Source organism: Prionailurus viverrinus, chromosome B3 (genome assembly GCF_022837055.1).
Source record: "Prionailurus viverrinus isolate Anna chromosome B3, UM_Priviv_1.0, whole genome shotgun sequence".
Taxonomy (NCBI): Eukaryota; Metazoa; Chordata; class Mammalia; order Carnivora; family Felidae; genus Prionailurus; species Prionailurus viverrinus.
The window spans coordinates 99,795,896-99,820,277 of record NC_062566.1 but is presented as its reverse complement, the minus strand read 5'-3'; the positions used below and the strand labels follow the sequence as shown (position 1 = coordinate 99,820,277).

At 40.7% G+C, this 24,382-nt stretch overlaps 1 long non-coding RNA gene across 7 annotated transcripts in view; it reads right to left on the bottom strand.

The window, feature by feature from the left end:
* LOC125167637 (uncharacterized) overlaps positions 1–24,382 on the bottom strand; it is a 232,336-nt gene that overhangs the window by 95,322 nt on the left and 112,632 nt on the right. The window lies entirely within an intron of this gene.

Below are 24,382 nucleotides of genomic sequence, written 5' to 3'. Positions count from 1 at the left end.
GATTGCTCTTAATCCTAACTGCACGCTAAAATCATTTGGGGGAATCTCTTCTTAAAAATACTGATTCTAGGCCCTATACCCAAAGATTCTGATTTAATTTGTCTGGAAATTATTTTTCAAAAGCTCTTCTTTGAAGAGATGATTCTTGAGATGATTCTTTGAGATGATTCTCATGTGCAGCTGTGACTAAGAACCTTTGATCTGGTCATTAGCTCAGTTTATGCGAGACCCTGACTTTTAGTCATCCGTGTTGGTACTTCTTCCTTAGGATAGATTGGAAGCAATATGGTATCTTTCTTACCTATTGAGGTGGGCCTGCAGGGAACTAATAAAGTCCTAGGGGGGGCCCCCCTACCTAGCCTAAGACCAATTGACCCTACCCTGGCCTAGCCATTTGGAATCCCACATCAGTTGCAAAGAAGCAACATGTTAATAACTAATAAGAATAAGAAAGTATGAGTTACAGAGCATTTACTATAAGCCACATATGATGCTAAGCATTTTGTTTGCATGATCTCATTTTAATCCCACAACTGTCCAATGTGGGTAAATAGCACTTATATTCCCACTTTACAGATAATGTGTTACCCTGGTGAAGAATTTGCTCAAGATCACAGGTAGAGGTTGGCAGGGGCATTCCTGCCTGCCACCAGAACACGTCATTAATCACTACATTTTCTAACGAAAACTTTGCAAAGGAGTCACAGCTCAGGCCATTTCCATTTTCAACATCAGTGTAGATCTTTTTAAAATATAAAGTTGCATCCTTCTTTTACATGAATATGATTTTTAAGATATTCCATTATATTCAAAAATCAAGGTTTGAGTTGCTTTATCTTGGTCTATTTTAGCTGAAAATAGTTACAGGCTGGAGAGGTTTTATGTTATGCATCCCTAACTCCATCTTCCATAATTTATGTCACTTCTCTTTTTTTTTTTTTAAGTTTATTTACTTACTGAAAGAGAGAAAGACAGAGAGAGCAGGGGAGGGACAGAGACAGAGAGAGAGTGAGAGAGAATCCCAAGCAGGTTCTGCGCTGTTAGCATGGAGCCCAACATGGGGCTTGATCTCATGAACTGTGATATCATGGCCTGTGCCAAAATCAAGAGTTAGATGCTTAAGCGACTGAGCCATCCAGAGAGGATATGTGGTATGTGGCAGAATGACTTAACCCATGGGCTTTGGAGTCAGACAGACTTGCTCTGAACACCGGCTCCAGTCCAGTATATGCTAACTATGTGATCTTGGGCTCCTGCAAATCCGCAACTTCCTCAGTTGTAAAACACCTACGGCACAGTGTTGATGAGAGGGGAAAATGAGACGCCTTTGAAAAGAGATTAGTACAGTTCCTGGTGTAGTATTAAAAAAACAAATAAATGGCCATAGTTTTTATAATTATTGTAACGGTCAATCATCATCATCATTGTCATCAACATAATTGAGGTTCTTCAGGAACACCATGAAAACCAAGGAGTTGTGTTGCCTCTTTCACAGCTTACGACTTTCTAAATCAGGGCCATTCTGCAGCGATGGAAGTGTTATATAATATGTGCTCTCCAATCTAGTGGCCACTAGTGATATGACCATTGAGTACTCGAAATTGGTTAGTGTAACAAGGAATTGAATATTTTATTTTACTTTATTTTATTTTATTTTATTTTATTTTATTTTAGCTATTGTTAAATTTAAATAGCCACATGTAGCTGGCATCTACCTTACTGGACAGTCTATGCTAGACTAAAGTCCTTGGACTACACCTAAGATAAAGTTTAAAGGGATGGATTCACAAGGTTTTTTGAAATTTCTTAAAAGATGTCACTAATACCCGACTGGGGTCAAAAGTCTTGGCAAGGGCTTCAGTCCCCAGAGATTGTCATTATTGTGCATCGTTGATGAATAGCATGCATTTACCATTAGTAACTGGGATATTGGAGTTAATCTAATACTTGTGGATACACTGCGTTATAAAAATCTTGGATTTTTTGATCAGATACAGTTTTGGAAGACCAGGGACAACTGTCTAGTGAAAATACAGAGAAATCAACCTGGGCTATTCTTTTTTTTTTTTTTTATAAGTTTTTTTTTTGTGTTTATTTTTGAGAGAGAGAGAGACAGAGAGAGACTGAGCACGAGTGGGGGAGGGGCAGAGAGAGAATGAGACAAGAATCCGAAGCAGGCTCCAGGCTCTGAGCTGTCAGCACAGAGCCCGAGGTGGGGATCGAACTCACAAACTGCAAGATCATGACCTGACCCCAAGTCGGCCGCTTAAGCGACTGAGCCACCCAGGTGCCCCAGGCTATTCTTGATCAGGGTCTTCTTAACAGGAAAAAACTGAATAAAAAATATAAGTTATCTGTGATGACGTTTTGAAATCTGACTTTTTTAAATTATAAAGACTTTGGGGCACCCAGGTGGCTCAGTCGGTTAAGCGTCTTACTCTTGATTTCGGCTTGCGTTATGATCTCATAGTTCATGAGTTCGAGCCCCACATTAGTTTCTACACTGGCAGTGCAGAGCCTGCTTGGGATTCTCTCTCTCCTTCTCTCTCTGCCCCTCCTCTCCCTCATGCTGTCTCTCTCTCTCTCTCTCTCAAAATAAATAAATAAACTTAAAAAATATATATATAATAAAGAACTTTAAACTTCCAAAAGCAGCTTTCAATATACACAGAAGTGATGAGAATAAGAGCTAACAAAAGGCAGAGGGCAAGGAAGCTCCATGAGCCACATAATTTTGTGGGCAGAGACATACACAGTGCATATGTTTAACAAGAAGAGTCTTGGGAAACGTACAAAATTAAAATCTTAACGCAGTCTTTAAAAATAAAATTAATTTAAATGTATACCCAGTCTTTCATAGGATAACAAACAGCAGCAAAAAAGAACTCAAAACTCTTTCTAATAATCATATTACAAGTCGTAGCTTTAGTACTATTATTCTGTGGAATGTAGAATAAAGAAAATGAGAACATTTTTGACGATCTGATTCTATCATCTGTGGTGTCCTTGAAAATCAGAATTCTTAGTGAGAGAAAAAAGAGATATAGATATAAGATAGGAGAGTTTGAGCAGCAAAACATACAGTCCTGAATGTGAATCAGAAATATCAGCATGGAGGCGCCCGGCTGGTTCAGTCGGTAGAGCATGCGACTCTTGATCTTGGGGTTGTGAGTTTGAGCTCCAAGTTGGGTACAGAGATTACTTAAAAATAAAATCATTTAAAAAAAGAAAAGAAAAGAAAAAAGAAATATCAGTATGAACTCATGATATATTTTAACTTAAAAAAATTTTTTTTAATTTCATATATTGAAAAAAAAATTTTTTCCTGGGGCACCTGGGTGGCTCAGTCAGTTAAGCATCTGACCCTTGGTTTCAGCTCAGGTCATGATCTCACAGTTCATGAGTTCGAGCTCGGAATTGGGCTCTGTGCTGACAGTGCAGAGCCTGCTTGGGATTCTCTCCCTCTCTCTTTCTCTCTCTCTGCCCCTCCCATGTGCTGTCTCTCTCAAAATAAATAAAAAAATTTTAGGGGCGCCTGGGTGGCTCAGTCGGTTGAGCGGCCGACTTCAGCTCAGGTCATGATCTCACCGTTCGTGGGTTCGAGCCCTGCGTCGGGCTCTGTGCTGGCAGCTCGGAGCCTGGAGCCTGCTTCGGATTCTGTGTCTCCCTGTCTCTCTACCCCTCCCCTGCTCACACTCTGTGTCTCTCTATCTCTCAATGATAAATAAATGTTAAAGAACAAAAAAATTAAAAAAAAAAACTTTAAAAACAATTTCCTGACTCTATTCACTGAAAGGATTACAATAGTTTTATAATAATAATTAGTATCCCTAACATTGAGATGGTGAAGTAGAAGTTCCATTTCCCTTAAAGAAACGTACCAGATTAGCCTGGAACATATTTCCATCCTACCAGATAGCACAGTAAATATGATTAAGGGCATGTCAGAAAGACCCAGGAGTCAATTCAAAGACTCTCTTTTGCCAAGGACGGAACAATTTGAGGTATCAGTAAATATATGGTTTGAAGTCCATCAGATGAGTTCAAATTCATGAATTAATAATGATCACTTTCAGAGAATGTTTGTCAACTAACTTCATTATTTGAAAGCTGGCAAACAAAGAGAAAAAAAAGTTTATCCTGACTTTCCTATTCACCCTATACCACTAGTTAACCAATTAATAAATAAGTTAAATTTCTTTTTTTGGAAGCATTGCAGCTAAAAAATGAAGAAGAAATAATAGAATCAAATTACTGCCGTTTCGCAATTTCCTAATGAATTCATGGGTCTAGGCACCGAGCCATCAATGACCAGTAACATCACAAAGAGAGACAACCAGACATTATGTGCCTTCTGATAAAAGAATAAACACCCAACTTGTGAAGCAACCTAGTCAAAAATTTCAAACCTGAATCTGATCAAACCTTGAGATCCAACTACTAACTGATAGGGAAAAGAATCAAACTACACCATGCCTGAAAAAAAAAAAATACAAAGGACTCAGCGTCTTCAACAAATAAATTATAAAAGGAAAAGAGAGACAAGACTATGCCTGGGAAAATCTATAGATTAAGAGGCTTAAAAAGCTTATCACCTATTGTGATGGTTAATTTTATGTGTTGACTTGGGTAGGCCATGGTACCCAGAGAGTTGATCAAACACCAGTCTAGATGTTGGTGTGAAGGTATTTCTTAGATGAGATTAACATTTAAATTAGTCAATTTGGGGGGCACCTGGCTGGCTCAGTCAGTAGAGCATATGACTCTTGATCTCAGGGTTGTGAGTTCAAGCCCCATGTTAGGTGTAGAGAGTACTTCAATAAGTACAACTTGAAAAAAAATGATAGATTTTGGGGCACCTGGGGGCTCAGTCAGTTGGGCATCTGACATGGGCTCAGGGTATGATCTCATGGTTCGGGAGTTCGAGCCCCACATCGAGCTCTGTGCTGACAGCTTAGAGCCTAGAGCCTGTTTTGGATTCTGCTTCTCCCTCTCTGCCCCTCCCCCACTCGTTCTCTCTCTCTCTCTCTCTCTCTCTCTCTCTCCCTCTCTCTCTCTCTCTCTCTTGCTCTCTCTCTCAAAAATAAATAAACATTAAAAATATTTAATTAAAAAATATTAGTAGATTTTGAATAAAGCAGATCAACCTTCATAATATGGGCGGGCTTCATCCAATCAGTTGAAGGGTTTAAGAGAAAGAGACTGAGGTCCCCCCAAAAAGAGGGAATTCTTCCAGACTGCCTTTAGACTTGAGCTGCAACATCAAGTCCCCTGTGTCTCCAGCCTGCTGGACTGCCCTGGAGACTTTGGTCTAACCAGGACTCCACAACTGTTCTCTCTCATATAAACTCATATAAAATCTGTGCTGTTACAAATCAGAATGGTGACTACCCTTGTGGAGGGCAGTAGTGATGGGTAATACTATAAATACCATTACTATAGTAATACTATAAACATAAGTATAAATAGTGTAAAAATTACTGTATTTACTATATTTATAGCATATGTATACTACATATTTACTATATATAATAATTTTTACTATATATGTGTAAACGTATAGTAATTATCTTTAAAAGGGAGAACTAATTCACTAATACAACTTAAAAATCAGAGGTTGGCTCTTTCAAGCATTAGGCATGAATGGATCCTGGGCCAATGGATTATTATTTTGAAAAGTTGAGATGCCAAAAGAAAGAATAAGATAGAACTATTGCTTCAGGGTATAGAGCACTCAGGGAAGGGGGAGGGACAACTGTAGAAAGAAATTCTTGAACATGTTTGAAAACCAGGAAACTTTGAAAAGCAATTATCTAGAGAGAGGTTAAAGCTTATTTCCTACAATGTAGTAATTCCAACTTTAGGTAAGCATGCCTGGTGAAATCTCAAACAGGGGTTCCTGGGTGGCTCAGTGGGGTAAGCGTCACTTAAGCATCAAACTCTTGGTTTTGGCACAGGTCACAATCTCCCAGTTCGTGGTTTCCAGCCCTGCATTGAGCTCTGCACTGACAGTTGTGGAGCCTGTTTGGGATTCTCTGCCTCCCTCTCTCTCTGCCCCTCCCTTGCTCACTCTCTCTCTCTCTCAAAATAAACAACTAAACATTTTTTAAAAAATCTCAAGTGGAGGCACAAGAAGACTTACACAAGAGTGTTCTCCAACATTGCTTGTAAATGAGAAACAACCTAAATTATGGACCGGGGGAGCAAATAAATAAAATGTGATATGAGGGATAGTCATGCAATTGATTAGTACATAGCAGCTAAAAATGAGCTAGCTATATTAATTCACCTATGAAATACATATTGAGTACTTACTCAGTGCCAAATACAGTACTGTTCTAGGTTCTGGGGATTTAGAGATAAGCAAGCCAAAACCCCTGCTGTCAGGGAGTTGACATCTGGATCCACACATATCAGCACAGACAGAGGGCAGAAACATGTGGAAGGAAAATGTAGGTTGTAAAACATGAAATGTGTAAGTCCTTAAATTCTCCACTAAATAATCTTACATGTCATTTATGTATACACACATGTAAATAAATACTTTAATAAAGTTAGAGAACCCATAGAAAAATCATACATAATAGGGCTGCTTCTGGGAAGGGGAAGAAAGGAATAGCACTGAGGATGTAGGTCAAAGGGAACTTCAACCTTATCTGTGACTTTTTTTTAATTTTTAAGTTTTTGGGGGTGCCTGGGTGGCTCAGTCGGTTAAGCGTCTGACCCTTGATTTCAGCTCAGGTCATGAACTAACGGTTTATGAGTTCAAGCTACTTGGGATTTTCTCTCTCTCTCTCTTCTCCTCCCACACACACTCACTTTCTCAAAACAAATAAATAAACTTTAAAAAGTTAAAAAAAAAGTTGAAAAATAAATTATAAAAAATTTTAAGTAAGTTCTATGCCCAACGTGGGGCTTGAACTCACAACCCCAGAGAATAAGAGTTGCATGCTCTACTGACTGGGTCAGCCAGGCATCCCTGTAACTTTTCTTTTTATTACAAAAAAGATAAGCCAATGCATCATAACAGTGGCAACGGTCATGCTGGGTATTGGAAACACCCATATTTGTTATATTAATCTCTGTACTTTATTCTTTATTTTCTCCAAACTAAAGAACCTATGGCAAGGGAATTTAGAGTTTCAATGAACGGACGTTACAGAGAAAAGTCCTGGATGAGTTGTGCTCAATCTAGAAATAAGAGAGATGCCACATCCTTTGAGGCAGAAGGGCAGAAGAAGCAATGGATGAAGGAAAATAGAAAAGATTGAGGGAAGGAATAGGACCTCGAAGGAGATTTACAGATGGCCTTAAACAACCAAGGGAGGAAACTCATTAGTGAATCTCCGAGAGAGTAATAAACGAGTACAGAGCAGCAGTAAGAACTAAAGAAGTTTGGAAGCATGAATTTTTATTGACCTGAATCAGAATGGTTTCACGTCTTTCTCTAGCAAAACTTGATAGCCTAGGGGAGAAAAGAGAAATTAGTCGGCAATGGTGAACACGATTTACGGAATGATATGGTGGGCACTTACCATATGTAAGCAAGGGATGTACACTAGGATGCTAATTAAATTTTTTTTTTTAACGTTTATTTATTTTTGAGACAGAGAGAGACAGAGTATGAACAGGGGAGGGTCAGAGAGAGGGATACACAGAATCTGAAACAGATTCCAGGCTCTGAGCTGTCAGCACAGAGCCCGACACGGGGCTTGAACTCATGGACCTCGAGATCATGACCTGAGCCGAAGTCGGCCGCTTAACCGACTGAGCCACCCAGGCGCCCCTAGGATGCTAATTAAAGCACCCTTTAGGGGAGCCTGGATGGTTCAGTCGGTTAAGCCTTCGGCTCAAGTCACGATCTCACGGTTCATGAGTTTGAGTCCTGTGTCAGGCTCTGTGCTGACAGCTCAGAGCCTGAAGCCTGGAGCCTGCTTCGGATTCTGTGTCTCCCTCTCTCTCTCTGCCCCTCTCTCGCTCATGTTCTGTCTCCCTCTCTCTCAAAAATAAATAAACATTAATTTTTTTTTTTAAATAATAAAGCACCCTTTAAAGTTCCCAACTTGAGGGTCAGATTGGGCAAAGGAAAAACAGATCCGGAAAAAGCTTTGGCTCTCTTGGATTATGGGTTGGCAAGGCACGGCACACACACCAACCATTCTGTTCCCAGGCCACTGGCCGACATCGCTAATTGATTTTGGCATCCTTTCTTACCAGAACTAGATATGAGCCCCAAACCCTCCTCAATTCACTGCTCCAGCAGTCCGGTCTCAGCCGCTGAGAGTGAACAACCAATGTGAAAACCACTGGACAGACCCACACTAGACAGCAGGCTCAACCCAGGCAGGAAGCATGTCAGATTAATCTTTGACTCTCCAAGGGCTATACCTGGCACACAATAAACTCTCGCTCAAGAAATAATTATGGAAGAAGGAAGGGAAGGAGGGAGGGAGAAAAGGAGGCAGAGAACGGAGTCCCCCCCCCCATGAAAACAAAGAACAGATTCAAAAGACATGAAAGAAAAGGGAAAGAGAAAAAAGGTTGTTTGGGGTCAGAATGGGGAGCTCAAAACTGGTGACCTTTGAAGTGGAACTGTTTCAAGCAGTGAAGAAAGTTAGAGGTTTGCCTCTTGTAAAGAATGAATAAAATACAAAATACTGTGAAACTCTAACTCTAAATTTTCTTCTGTGAAGTCTCCTCATTTCTTTCTTTTCTGTTCTTTTTCAAGTTTATTTGTTTTGAGGGGGCGGGCAGAGAGAGATGAAAAGAGAGAATCCTAAGCAGGTTCTGCACTGGGCTTAATCTTATGAACCCTGAGATCATGACCTGAGCCAAAATCAAGAGTCTGACGCCCACTAAGCCAGGAACCCCTCCTTTGTTTTAAAGAGTTCCCTTATAAGGTAGCTTAGAAAAAGTGAAATGTAGAGGTGAACTTCTCCTTGAGGCATAGTACTATCTCTCTCTCTCACTCTGTCTCTCTCTCTCTTTTTTAAAAAAAAATTTTTTTAAACGTTTATTTATTTTTGAGACAGAGAGAGACAGAGCATGAACAGGGGAGGGGCAGAGAGAGAGGGAGACACAGAATCTGAAACAGGCTCCAGGCTCTGAGCGGTCAGCACACAGCCCGACGCGGGGCTCGAACTCACGGACCGTGAGATCATGACGTGAGCCGAAGTCGGACGCTTAACCGACCAAGCCACCCAGGCTCCCCTGTCTCTCTCTCTCTTTAAGTGAGCTCTACACCCAACGCAGGACTCAACTCCACCCCAAGATCAAGAGTCCAAGCTCTACCCACTAAGCCAGCCAGGCACCCCAGCAGGGCACTCTTTAAATAAACTTGCCACCAAAACATTTAAAAATCAAGAGTTCAGTAATGTTTTGTTTTGTTTACATAATACGGATTTTTATGAGAAAAAAAAATGCTTTCTGTCACACGGCTACAGAACTGTAGAATTTTCAGTTGACAAAAGTATGGGGTTTTTGTGCCAACGTTTTCCATAAGAATCACGGAAAATGAGCTGAAATCTGGAAGAATACAGAATGAAAGGAAAATATTTCTCATTCTTCTGATTCTTAGCTTAAAGAGAAAATTGAGGCTACCTCAATTTTTTACCTCAAGTGCTTATTGTCCAAAATGCCTGACGCTTTGTCATGGGGCAAAACTCACCAACCCTTCTTACCCACTACCTTACCTGTGGCGGAACCAGAGTTTTGTCTGTTGATGTCAACTCAATAAGACTTGAGTGTGGAGGGAACTCTTTAGGGAATGTGGATAAATTATATAAAATAAAGGTATGTATGTACATACAGTGGAATATTATCTGGTCTTAAAAAGGAAGGAAATTCTCATACACACAACATGGATGAAGCTTAGAGAAATGACGCTGAGTATCAGACACAAAAGGCCCCATATTGTACAATTCCACTTAAATGGGGTACAGAGTGCTCAAATTCATAGAGACAGAAAGTAGAATTGTAGTCGCCAAAGGCTGGGGGAGAGGAGAAGGGAGAATTATTATTTAATGAATGTGGTTTCGGCTCGGGAAGATGAAAATTCCCCAAGATGGATGATAGTGATTCACATCAATGTGAATATATTAACACCACCGAACGATACACTTAAAAGTGGCCAATGTGGTTAAGTTTTATGTTCTATATAGTTATATATATTTGACCACAATAAAAGCAAAATAAAATAACAATAAAAGTATCTACAACTATATTTTTAAAACCAAAGGAAACTGATTTTGACTCATTATAATATAAAGTAACTAAAAGACTGGGGCGCCTGGGTGGCTCAGTCGGTTAAGCGTCCCACTTCAGTTCAGGTCATGATCTCGCAGTCCAGGAGTTCGAGCCCCCGCGTAGGGCTCTGTACTGACTGCTCAGAGCCTGGAGCCTGCTTCAGACTCTGTGTCTCCCTCTCTCTGCCCCTCCCCCATTCATGCTCTGTCTCTCTCTGTCTCAAAAATAAATAAACGTTAAAAAAAATATATTAAAAAAAACAAATTTAAAGTAACAAAAGATAGATTTTTTTCTCATGAAAACATTGTTAAGCTCAAAAAAAAATACATTTATTTTATTTTTTACAGTTTATTTATTTATTTTGAGAGAGAGAGCAGGAAAGAGGCAGAGAGAGAGGGAAAGGAAGAATCCCAAGCAGGCTCTGCACTGTCAGCCAGAGCCAGACACAGAGTTCAAACTCAATGAACTGTGAGATCATGACCTGAGCCAAAATCAAGAGTCAGATGCTTAACCGACTGAGCCACCCAGGTGCTCTAAATACATTTATTTTCAATGGTCATTAACATCTTGGCCCCAAATTCAGTTGATGGAAAAGAAAAATGGATAGGAGAGTTAATAAGAAAATGCCATCTGAGTGTGAGTTAAAAAGGAAAAGAATGATGACAGATACCCCACATGTTCAAGAATAATGCACTGGGTGGACCTGGAAGCTTTGGAGAAATTAGACTGGAATTTGACGGGAGCTACCATCTTTTTTTTTTTTTTTTAATCATTAAGTTAAAATGTTTATTTTGGTCATTAGGAAAAATTAAAGGTAGAAACACCGAAAAGGAGACTTTATTTTTTTTTAACATGGAGATTGTTAAGGTGAGGATAGAAAAGTGAATGATATTAATGCGTTAGCGTTCTGTTTTCTTGGCCTAAAATTATTCCACATGTGAAAAGATTCCCAACTCTGTCAATAACTATAGGAAATTGATGATGGCTCAACAGCCCCCCTCCCCCGCTCACCACCCCCACAAAAAATAAAATAAAATCTGAGCAAGTTGCTACACAGTGTTCTCAGCGGCTTTGTTACTCTGAGAAATGCAGAGGGTCGGCGGAAATTATCTTGTAATGAGCAATCCATCTGGCTGCACCTAAAAATGGAATAAAAATGCCACCCTTGACTTTTCCATGGTAGTAAATTAAAGCCTAATGTATAGTTCTAATTGCTAACATTTTCTCTCTAATTATGGTTCAGTTTGGCTAGGATTTCCGACAATCCCCTTGTTCCCCTAAAGCAAACACCAGAGAATGTTCTAACCCCACTGGTGGCATTTATTAATAACCCCCTTGACAGAAGAAAAAAAATCATTATTCTATATTAGAAGGGAAAAGATTTTCCTAGAGAAAGCTAATTGATAAAAAAAAAAAAAAAAGCTATTCAGACACTATAGAGGAATTAATTTTAGAGAGGGGGAAAAATACAATAGTGTCAAATAAAAACAGGCTCATGCATAGGATAATGCTGCCTGGGCACTGTTTGGGGTACCAGCTAGGGAAAAACAACTTGATAAATGTATGAAAAAATATCCATGCATACTCATATACTCGGATGAAGAGATGAGAGGAAGAGAGCTCTCTTGTGAAGGATTCTTACTTTATGCCTCCATGAAAGAGATAAGATGTGATAAGTTGGTTTCTATAGATGGCAAATACAAACACACACATACAAAATGGCTGGGAATGTTTCCACGTTCTTCTATTTAATCTCTTTCTTTCTTATTAAAAAAAAAGCATTATTCCTTTTAAACTAATGTACAAATACATGCTAAATACAAATCAGTATTTATCTATAGGTCTAGGTCTCATCAAACAGTATACAGCGTTCTGAGTGACAATTAATAATTCAGAAATACTAAACAAAAGTAAGATTTCTGATATACTGAGAGGAGGCATGGTAGAAAAAAAGAAATGCGCTGCAAAAGATTATTTCCGAAAGCTACACTCCAAAGTACGCCAGGAGAAAATAGAAATACAAGTTTACAAAGCAAAGCAGAGGTGACCAAGGGCAAGGAGGGGGTGGAGGCAGGGGGGTGGGGGTGAGAAGGGGTGGAAGCGGTGGCCCCTAATGCACAGTCTACACAGAGTGCAAACCCAGTGTCAAAACCAACTGAAATCTCATCTGCCTTTCAGTGTCATCATGCACTGCCCGTTCCAAATGATATCAGGAGTAAAATGCTTCTCTCTGCAAAAATCCTGTTTGTCTTAAGTTCTAAGCAATTTCTGAGGTTACTGTCAACTTTTAATTATGTTATGTGTACATTTCAAGTTAGCACATTTTTGTTTCTGTTTTTTTTTTTAATTTTTTTTAATGTTTATTTATTTTTGAGACAGGGAGAGACAGCATGAACGGGGGAGGGTCAGAGAGAGAGGAGACACAGAATCTGAAACAGGTTCCAGGCTCTGAGCTGTCAGCACAGAGACCGACGCGGGGCTTGAACTCACGGACCGCAAGATCATGACCTGAACCGAAGTCAGACGCTTAACCGACTGAGCCACCCAGGCGCCCCACATTTTTGTTTCTTAGGCCTTATAATCACTGCATGTTCCATGGAAGTTAATTTGGCAAACTACCAGGTGCACTGTCCCGGACCCACACAGACTCAGCCTCACATGTTTGTTACTGCCACAGACAAATACGTAAGTACAATATTTCCTCTTTTGTCAAAAAATGCATTAATGTGTTTTAAAACTATTAATCCAGGGGCGGCTGGCTGGCTCAGTAGGAGGAACACACAGCTCTTGATCTCGGGGTCGTGAGTTCGAGCCCCATGTTGGGTGTAGGGATCACTTAAATAAATAGAAACTTTTTAAAAAAATTATTAAAAAGATACATAAAACTATTAATCCATTTTTCATTTTTGTATTGTAATCTCTATTGTATTCATAATCATTTTTCCTTTACTTGTACAACTATAAACACAAAGTATGATAAAAAATATTCAGTGTCTTCATTTCTTTTCTGGACATTATTATTATTTGCTTCATTTCATAATTTTTACAAAACATAATCTTGTTGTGTAAGACAAGAAAAGTATGAACAAGTGATCTGCTCCAGGTATCAAATATGCTATGTGCTCTACTAAAGCAAAGAAAATAAATTATATCATCTGAATGATTGGAAGATAAGGTCTTCTGCTTAAATAATCTAGCTAATGGCTTTCTAATAGATTGTCAATTCTCATAAAATGATAATGAAAAGCAAAAAACAAATAAAAACTAGATTGTGTCCAAATGATTCTTTCTTTGATAAATAGAAAGGTCTTTCACTGACAAATTATTATTGTGATCAATGATCACATCAATTGTTGTATATGTTTGCAGAAATGCTCACAAGTAGAAGCATTAGGTAATACAATGATAGTAGAGAATTAAGAAGTTAAAAAGAAGGCTTTTAGTGAATGCTGTTTAATTCACACTTCCATCTCTCAAAGACTATAAAAGTTGTCTTCAGTTTACTGTGATCAGTCTCAAAATTTTCATGACCCTGACATGTCATTTCAAAGAGTACTTTTTATTTAAAAAGAAAGAAAGAAAGAAAGAAAGAAAAGAAAGAAAGGGAATGAAACAAGGAAAGAAAGAAGGAAAGAAAGAAAGAGAAAGAAAGAAGGAAAGAAGGAAAGAAAGAAAGAAAGAAAGAAAACGAAAAGAAAAAAAGAATTGTCACATTTACCATTGTCCTCACTGCGATTTACGTTTCAGGAACTAACTGATATTTTAGGTCTTTCGTAATACAGAAAACTCAGTCCCTCCAAATCAGCTGATTACATAAATTCTTTTGCAACTCTTTGTGGATCCATGCCATGATGAAGATTCCTGGAACACTCACGGATAAGTCTGTGAGGCAAAATAACTCCAACGAGAAATTACAGACGATTTGATGGAAAGATGTCAGCGGTCTGCCATTCAGATTGCTTTGAATTTACTTTTCAGATGTTGCTGCAAGCCAATTACTACTGGTCAAGTGTAAGCTGTGGACCTGGGTCAGGTTTTCACAAGGGCTTCTATTTTCTACCCCAGTAGCCTCAGGCACAAATAGGCACCTACAGATTCATTTGGGCATCAATGGAGTGGCATAAAGCTCAGTATTCATGCTGAAGCTGCATTAGCTACACAAATCTGACATCCTGTCAACACATTGACCCAAATTTGTATATGCAAAGGTTTGCCTTAGCAACCTGGGCAGCTATGGAAGGGGATCTCCTCTGAAAGGAAGCCCACTCCTTGGGGGAGGAGATGCTTCCTCAAAACCCAGTCTTTATCAAATTTCTCACCTAAAGAGACATTCATTGCATTTCATCACGATTCACAACTTCCATAAATAGTACCACATGGTTTTCATTGCAACTGTTGCTGGCTAGGAAGAAAACAACAGCCTAAGCCAAAATAACAATCCCGTCAGGCCCCAAACTAAGTAAGCGCTGTGGATCTAGGAAAAAGCACACAGTAGGTACTCATGAAGACAGGTGCCTATGAATAAACCTATTCAAGAACAATACTGAATACAATTCAATAAACATAGTCACCTCGTAAGTCTACCATTAGTCACCATTAGACTACATGCATGTATGCATATGAAGTCAGACCATCATCAAAAGTCTAAGTGTGATAGATTCCAAGTGAGTGGTATAGAAAAGTAAGTGTTCGACATGTTCATAAAAAAAGAGAAATCTCTGCAGATTGGGGAGGTAGGTGGGCAGGTTCGCATGCTTTAAAATGAGTCTTGGATTCATTGGAACATTAAATTGGCCAGCGCACGGTATGAACTATAAAAGCTTTATGAAAAGTAAAAGTTTTGAGTGGACAATAGCAATGCCTCCTGACTATGTTAAAGCACGGTATCTTTCTATTTAATGCTAATACTTCTATGTTAAATCATATTCAGTTACTGGCCCCTGAGATTTCCAAGTAGTTTTCAGATCTTCTCTCATAAAGTGAATTATTCTGTATTTTCCACTGTAATCACGAATGATTACTCCACCTTCTTACTGGGCATAAAGTGCAATGTTCCTTTTGTGCCTTCCACAAGTGGAGCGTGCCTCTTCATCCATCGCCCTGAAGAGAAGGTTGACATGTTCCTCACTTCACTACTAAATCAACGGCCCCCCGCATCACCCTCCAACTTCAAAGTTGTGAAATCTGTGCCATCTTTTCTTGCCACCCTTCCCCCTGTCACCCCTGCCACTGACCACCCTCCTGCACTTTGCTCCAAGTGTCTCGATCCCACCCCCGCCATTCCTCAGTGACTCATGGGGCCTATTGATCTCTTCAATGTTAGTTACTTTTATCTATCGCTACTCCTTTCTCTTCTTTCCATTCACGTAAGGACTCCTAATTGTTTGTAATTTTTACTGTTGTCCAGAAAATGCAACTGGGAGCCATTTGCCATCACCTCCAAGTTTAGAACTTCTGTGTGATTAAAAAAGATTTTTTTTAAGGTTTACTTATTTTGAGAAAGAGAGACAGAGTATGAGTGGGGGAGGGACAGAGAGAGAGGGAGACATGGAATCCGAAGCAGGCTGCAGGCTCTGAGCTGTCAGCCCAGAGCCCAACACGGGGCTCAAACTCATGGACCGAGAGATCTCATACCTGAATCCAAGTCAGACGCTTAACGGACTGAGCCACTCAGGCACCCCTGTGTAATTTTTCATTAGTAACAACTTAGTAACTACTAAAATAAAACTAGTCAATATTAAAATAAAATTATTTTTTGCTGAGTACTAATACAATGGTTTTATTAGTGACTAATTAAATAGAATTCATTTTTATGTATGTCTAAAGCCATAAATTGGGGTCTCTGGCCACACTTAAGCTGCAGCACGGTGGATGACAGGAGAAGGAGGTGGGAGAGAGATGGGGTTTGAACTCAGAAGATCTGAGTTTAATTCCCAGGGCAACCACTTAATGGTACTGTGAACTTTGACAAATCATGTCTTAGTATTCGTATCTGTAAAGTAGGGATAATGAAAATATTAGCTCAGGATCACTGAATGCTATCAAAAGAGGAAATACACGTGACAGTAATTTATACATTTTAACAAATGGTAGTTGTGGTTATTTCACAATATTTGACTGAATAAAATTTAACATAGTGGCTAAAGCTATGGTCTCTAGGCCAGACTGCCTGGATTTAAGTACCATTTCCCCCAGTTACTAGATTTGGGACCATGGGACTCCTTTAACTCCTCCAAGCCTTAGTTTCCTCCTCTGTAAAAAAGGACAGTACCGGGGCGCCTGGGTGGCTCAGTCGGTTAAGCATCCGACTTCAGCTCAGGTCACCATCTCGCGGTCTGTGAGTTCGAGCCCCCCGTCGGGCTCTGGGCTGATGGCTCAGAGCCTGGAGCCTGCTTCTGATTCTGTGTCTCCCTCTCTCTGCCCCTCCCCCGTTCATGCTCTGTATCTCTCTGTCCCAAAAATAAATAAACGTTAAAAAAAAAAATTAAAAAAAAAAAAGGACAGTACCTATTTAAAAGCGTGTTGTGAGGCTTAAGTGAGATGCAGTACAGAGCATTTATAGCACCATCTGGAAAACTGCAAAATACTAACAAATGTTCATTCATTCATTTACTCCGCAAACATTTATTGAGTGCCTACTCTATGCCAGACCTATTCTAGGACTAGGGGTACAGTACAGAATGCAAGAACAACAAAAAAGTCCTCACTCTCATGGTATATCTTAGCTGGGGTGGGGAAAGTTTTATTATAATTACAAATAATCAAATTAATATAATTGGAGGTGATACATGTTATGGCGAAAGAAAACAGGGCAATATGTCACAGGATGACTGAGAATCTCTGTTATTACTAATCAGAAGTGAGTTACTACTACAACGCATATTACTACCTGACTCTTCCTTCTCTACACAGTTCAGGCACTTCTTAGGCATGAGCTCCACTTGTGCTTAGAGAGACGTAAACACTTTTATTTAAGGCATTTTCCCTCCTAGCAACATGTAAGAACAATAAGATCCCCAAACAATATTGGAAATCTGAGCACCCTGTGATGAAGTTACAGTTTGTAGTCAGAGAGATGGATTAAGAACTCAACTTTAATTACACTTGAACCTACATAGGATTCTGAAAGTCAATGTTTTATATATGGAACTCCAATACTTTTCAAATCAACATATGGTCATTAAGCAATTACTGCAGGAATGTCCCTACAGGAGACATAAAGTGATCCAAGAAAATAATTCATGTCAATCAAGAAATTAATCATCAACTTCGGAAAAGAAATGATAGTACCATATTTAAAGTTAAATAACCAAGTTAAATAACTTAAAAGATTTTAATTACATTTCAAATGAACAATAAAAGGGGCACCTGGGTGGCTCAGTCAGTTAAGCATCTGACTTCAGCTCAGGTCATGATCTCACGGTCCGTGAGTTCGAGCCCGTGTCAGGCTCTGGGCTGACAGCTCAGAGCCTGGAGCCTGCTTCGGATTCTGCGTCTCCCTCCCTCCCTGCCCCTCCCCTGCTCATACTCTGTCTCTCTCTGCCTCAAAAATAAATAAAAACATTAAAAAATATAACAATAAAAATCACTAACTACCAAACCAATCATTTGAATAGGTTAATTCAAAAGAGAGAATAACATCTTTAACTTAAGTAGGGAAGAAAAACTGACATTTGAAAAACTGTGAAGAAGAGAGTATTTCAAGTGGACAGAATAGTTTAAACACACGTCTGTTGACAGCTGAGCTGAGCGTTAACTACATTCCAAGTAGAATGAGCAAAGCTATTTACCTGCAGACACATTCAGAAAAAGGCAGCATCAGAAATCTCGAGGGGGAAAAAAACATGAATGAAATAAAAGTTCACATGCAGTAAAAATCTGCACCTTGAGAATGTTTATTTTGTCTGTCTGCAATGGAAATAAAGAAAGGACATGAAAAGGAAAAGCAAGTCAAGCAGAAGGAGAGCAAAGGGAGAATATACTAAGAGATTAGACTCTTCTTTTTTTTAATTTTTTTTTTAACATTTATTTATTTTTGAGACAGAGAGAGACAGAGCATGAACAGGGGAGGGGCAGAGAGAGAGGGAGACACAGAATCTGAAGCAGGCTCCAGGCTCCGAGCTGTCAGCACAGAGACCGACACGGGGCTTGAACCACGGACCCTGAGATCATGACCTGAGCAGAAGTCGGCCACTTAACCGACTAAGCCACCCAGGCGCTCCAGAGAGTAGATTCTTCTACATCTTTTTTTTTAAGTTTATTTATTTATTTTGAGAGGGGGGTGAGGGAGGAGAGGGGCAGAGAGAGGAGAGAGAGAGAGTGAATCCCAAGCACGGTCTGCAACAATAGCACAGAGCAAGACGTGGGGCTCAAGCTCACGAACCATGAGACCATGACCTGAGCCCAAGTCAGATGCTTAACTGATGGAGCCAGCCAGGCACCCCAAAACTCTTGTATACATCTTTTTAAGAATCTTTTTAATGTTTATTTTAGTTTTGAGAGAGAGACAGAGACAGAGTGTGAGTGGGGGAGGGGAAAAGAGAGAAAGAGGAAGACACAGAATCCAAAACAGGCTCCAGGCTCTGAGCTCTCAGCACAGAGCCCGACGCAGGGCTCGAACTCATGAACCACGAGATCAACACCTGAGCCGAAGTTGGTGCTCAACCGACTGAGCCACCCAGAGGCCCCAAATTCTTGTACGTCTTAAGGTAGAATATTGTGTCGTCATAAAGCATCATTATGCAGACTTTGCAGAAACCTCAGGAAATGTTTGTGATATCGTGGCAAATGAACAAATCAAAACTTGTCATGTTTCTCTACTATCAACGCATGCTAATGAAGAAACTATTTACAAAGGCTATTAACAAAGGGTGAAGGGAAGCCAACAAGGGATGGCATGGCGAGGGGCCACTGGGCTCTAACAGTGGAGAGCCAAGACCTGTTCTAGAGTTGAAAGAGCAGGGGCAGGGAGCGGGTGTGGGTTGTGGGAAGCTGGAAAGAGCTGTAGCATGGGAGGGGCTCAGCAGCAGAAGCTGTGGCCTTAGGTAGAGTAGGGCAGCCACTGCCAGAAGCAGAGAGGGTGCCAGGAGAGTAAACACCCTGACTTCTCCCTCCTCTGGCCCTGTGATCTCCCACTGATGCCTCCTATTCATAGTTCCCAAAGAGAAGCAAGGCCCGACAAGGAAGCCTGAATAATGTAGTTCACAGAGGTCAGCCTCCCCCTGCCTCCCAGACAAGGAAAGAGAAACTGAAGAAAAGCAGAGAACTAGTGTGGAGGGGCAAATATACGTGCATGTCTGTAAGTGTGTGTGTGGGAGTGTGTGCTCACACACACGCAGGCGCATGCGCTGACGCATGTAGATTGTTCTGGGGAGTGGACTAGTTGGGGGTAGAGGATATGAAGGTAAGAAAATCAATTAGCAAGAGACTACAGCAGGGCCACATTATGACATTCGTGGGCCTGAGGCACCTTTGTCTTTGTGGCACTCTTCCTCCAATTAAAAAAAAAAAAAGTTTCAAATTCAATTTTAAATTGCATCAATATAAGGAAAAATATAATTCATCCTGGATTATATCAATTTTTCATTTCTGGTTTAAAAAACAATTTAGGGCTATCTGGGTGGCTCAGTCGGTTAAGCATCCAACTTCGTTTCAGATCACGATCTCACGGTTCGTGAGTTCGAGCCCCGCGTCGGGCTCCCTGCTGTCAGTGCAGGGCCCACTTCAGATCTTCTGTCTCCCTCTCTCTCTGCCCCTCCCCTGCTAACACTGTCTCTCTCAAAAAGAAATAAACAGGGGCACCTGGGTGGCTCAGTCGGTTAAGCGTCCGACTTCAGCTCAGGTCACGATCTTGCGGTCCATGAGTTCGAGCCCCGCATCGGGCTCTGGGCTGATGGCTTGGAGCCTGGAGCCTGCTTCCAATTCTGTGTCTCCCTCTCTCTCTGCCCCTCCCCCGTTCATGCTCTGTCTCTCTCTGTCTCAAAAATAAATAAACGTTAAAAAAATTTAAAAAAAAAGAAAGAAAGAAACATTTAAAAAATAATTAAAAAAAAACTTTTAAACATTTTCATGGGCCCCCAAAATTACTGCTGTAGGCACTTGTGTCCACTGTGCCAAATGAAGAGGTAGGTCCTGGACCACAGAAGATCAGACATGAGAGGTTAACACCTGACCTGAATGGTGGAGTTCTAATAGAGAAGAGAAAAGACATTCAGGAGAGTTCATGGAGGGCTTATGAACAAAGTTTATTTACCAGAGGCTGGAAAAAGCTGCAGAGGAGCTGTCCTTAGGAGGTACATGGCTTTGACTTGAGGGGCACAGCTGGCCTGGAATAACATAGCAGGGAAGAAGCCAGGATTATAAATAACAGGTCCTTGCTCTTCTCCTCTCTTCCCCACTGACTGAGCCCAACCAAAAGCCAAGGGCATGACCAGCGCTGATGCTGTTCACACATGCTCATTTCCCAGGGCAGAGCACTGTTGGAAGGGCAGATGTGCAGGACCCGTCAGAAGCTATGGACAGAGGTGGTCTCTCTAGCGTTGGCTTGGGCTCACCTCAGCCATGATTCTTGGTGTCAGAATCAAGGAGAGGGCTTATTAAGCAAGATTGCTAACTCCCACAACCCAACCCACTCCCTGCCTGAGTTTCGGATTCAGTTGGTCTGGAAGTAGGTCTTAGAACTTGAGGTCCAAGAATTTGCCTCCCTAATAAGTTCCCAAGTGATGTTGATCTAAATAAAGAGAAGCTTTGAGAACGGCTGTCATAGTGTGTTCTCCATAGACCCTTCAGCCATACATGTTATAATTGATCACCATGTATTCAAGCATCTAGAATAGCACTCGATAACATAATAGGTACTGGGGGCATCCGGGTGGCTCAGTCAGTTAAGCATCCAACTCTTGAGACAGGCTCAGGTCATGATCTCAAGGTTCTTGGAATTGAGCCCCTAGTCGGACTCTGCACTGACAATGTGGAGCCTGCTTAGGATTCTCTCTCTCTCTCTCTCTCTCTCTCTCTCTCTCTGTCCCTCCTCTGCTCAAGCTCTCTCTCTCTCTCTCTCTCTCAAAATAAATAAACATTTTTTAAATAACATAATAGGCACTGAATAAGTATCTGATTAATTAATAAATGAACAACTAACCCAAATAAAACTTTAAACAAAGCAAATTTTCCTGACTCAATCATCTATAAAGCACTCAACAATCCGTGACGTACATTGAGATGGTAGCCAGGCAAACACAACAGACCTGAAAGAACAACAGCTATTCTGTTGAATAGCTGGCAGCATCTTCTAAGTCAGGGCTCTGTCCTGGACCCCTCCAAATCTTCTCAGAGATTGTCACAGAGGCCTATTTACTATGTTAACATATGCTTCAAATGTTGTATTCAGCATGAACAGCATAGTGAACAACTCCATCTACTAAGGTGTTTCCTTAGTATATTAAAAATAATCATTCATCCATCAAATACTAAGTTACAGGGCTAAGGGTCATTGGAGATGCTAGTCCCTGGGGAAACAAAGATGAATGACTTCTGTCCTAAGAGCTCGCAGTCTAATGGGGAAACAGATATTTATACAGAAAACAGATATTTATACAGGAAAACTGTAGTAAAGATTATCTTAGGAGTACACTGTGGTAAATATAGAAGTATAAATAGTAGGCTAGGAGCAGAAAAGAGGAAGGAGGCAACTCTGCCAAAGAGCTTCAGGAAAGCTTCACAGAAGTGACTCTGGGGCGCCTGGGTAGCCCAGTCAGTTCAGCATGTCGGCTCAGGTCACGAACTCAACGTTCACGGGTTCGAGCCCCACATCGCGTTCCGCATGCTGACAGTGTAGAGCCTGCTTGGGATCCTCTCTATCTCTCCTTCTTTCTCTGCCCCTACCCCACTCACTCTCTCTCTCTCTCTCAAAGTAAATAAATAAACTTAAAAATAAAATAAAATATTTTTAAGTGATTTTGAGGTTGGTATTCAGTGATGAATAGAGGTTTTCTAGATTTGTAAATGGAAAAAGAACATCCAGACAGAAAGCCTAGCTGTGTAAACATGCAGTGGTAGAAATTAGTGAGAGCTGAGTGTGAATGCTTGCACAGTAAATTGAGGAGGGCTAGGTAGAAATTGACAAGGGATAAAGCCAGACAGGTTGAGTCTATAGGGAGCCAGGTTGTATTCAGTCCCTGAAAGACAGACTCAAAAGGGGCAACTCCTCCATCTTCTCTAGGACGCCTTCCCTAAGGGGGATGAACCACCCCTGCCCCAGCCTCCCACAGCACAATCTACACATTTTAGATTGAAATGATCTGTCATGCTTGCAACTTTCCTACTAGACCATAAGCTCATCAAGGGCAGAAACTCTTACTCACTTTTCAGCACATGGTCTGGTATATGGTAAGCAATGAATAAATGTTTGCTGAACCGAGGGAGCTGAGGAGGTCTTTCTAGCCTAAGATGTGTAGTGGGGAGGTCTCCAGCTGGTGTGTTTAGCCCCACCTAAGGACAGATGCTGGGCTTTTCTTTCTCCCCCTTCCTCTCTTCTCTCCTACCATTCCACCAAATATCTGGAACCCCATCTGCCAGCTGCAGGGCTCTGAATATGCCGAGATTTGGGAAGGGGGAGGGGTGTTGTCCATAGCAGATAAATTAAACAGAATAGCTGTTGTTCTTCCATTTCTTTGAGGTTTTTTTCTTTTGGGATTTCTTTCCAATAAGGAAGAAGCAGGAAATCTAAGTGCTCCTGCGGTGTGGTAGAAAGTTGAGGGGTAGAAAAGTATTGAAGACTTGAGTGATAGGTAAGATTAAAGAAGCTTAGGGGCGCCTGGGTGGCTCAGTCGGTTAAGCGTCCGACTTCAGCTCAGGTCACGATCTCACGGTCCATGAGTTCGAGTCCCACGTCGGGCTCTGGGCTGATGGCTCAGAGCCTGGAGCCTGCTTCCGATTCTGTGTCTCCCTCTCTCTCTGCCCCTCCCCCGTTCATGCTCTGTCTCTCTCTGTCTCAAAAATAAAATAAACGTTAAAAAAAAAATTAAAAAAAAAAAAGAAGCTTAAAAAAAGTGGGGAGGGGGAAGGTATTCCCAGGCCTCGATAAACTCAACCATCCATTTTCTCTACTCTTCAGTCCAGGGTTGTGAGAAGATGCAAAAAACATATGCAGAATTGTGCTGATTTCTCACTGTAGCACCACATGTGAAATGATGCCTGGGCACATTTTAAACACCAATTTTACTTATTTATTATTTTAAAGAACATTCTCTTTTTTAAACAATTTTTTAAGGTTCATTTATTTTGTGAGAGAAAGAGCATGAGCGGGGGACGGGCAGAGAGATTAAGAGAGAGAGAAACCCAAGCAGGCTCCATGCAGTCAGTGCAGAGCCTGATGTGGGGCTTGAACTCACGCAACCGTGATCATGACCTGAGCCGAAATGAAGAGTTGGACACTTAACCGACTGAGCCACCCAGATGCCCCCCCAATTTTTTTTTTAAAAGAACATTATTTATTTATTTAAGTGAGCTTTATGCCCAGCATGGGGCTTGGAGTCCCAACCCTGGGACAAGAGTTGTGCATGCTTTACTGAATGAGTCAGCCAGGCTCCCCTTAAACACCTATTTTTTAAATTTAAATTTAAATTTAAATTTAAATTATGTATGTATATATGTACGTATGTATTTATGTTTTGAGAGAGAGAGAGAGCTTGAGCAGAGGAAGGGCAGAAAGAGAGGGAGACACAGAATCTGAAGCAGGCTCCAGGCTCAGAGTTGTCAGCACAGAGCCTTAATCGGTGCGCCAACTCACAAACGTTGAGATCCTGACCTGAGCCTAAGTGAGACGCTTAACTGACTGAGCCACCTAGGCATCCCAAGGCACCAATTTTAAATGTGAACTGAAGCAGTTAGTTATGACTCAGCCTAACTCGTCTCTCTTCTGAAGAACCATTTAAGCTCTTTCCTAAGATTAACTGTCATATAACTGGAGACTGTAAACAATAAAGTGTAAAACTTACTTTTTCTTTAGAACTGGATATAACCACATCAACAAAGCACTGCTAGAATTGCTTTAAAAACCTGAACTGTCTGAATTTACTCCTTTATAAGTTGTGTAACTTCTACTATGCTCAACTATATGCATACGGACTGTTCCTCA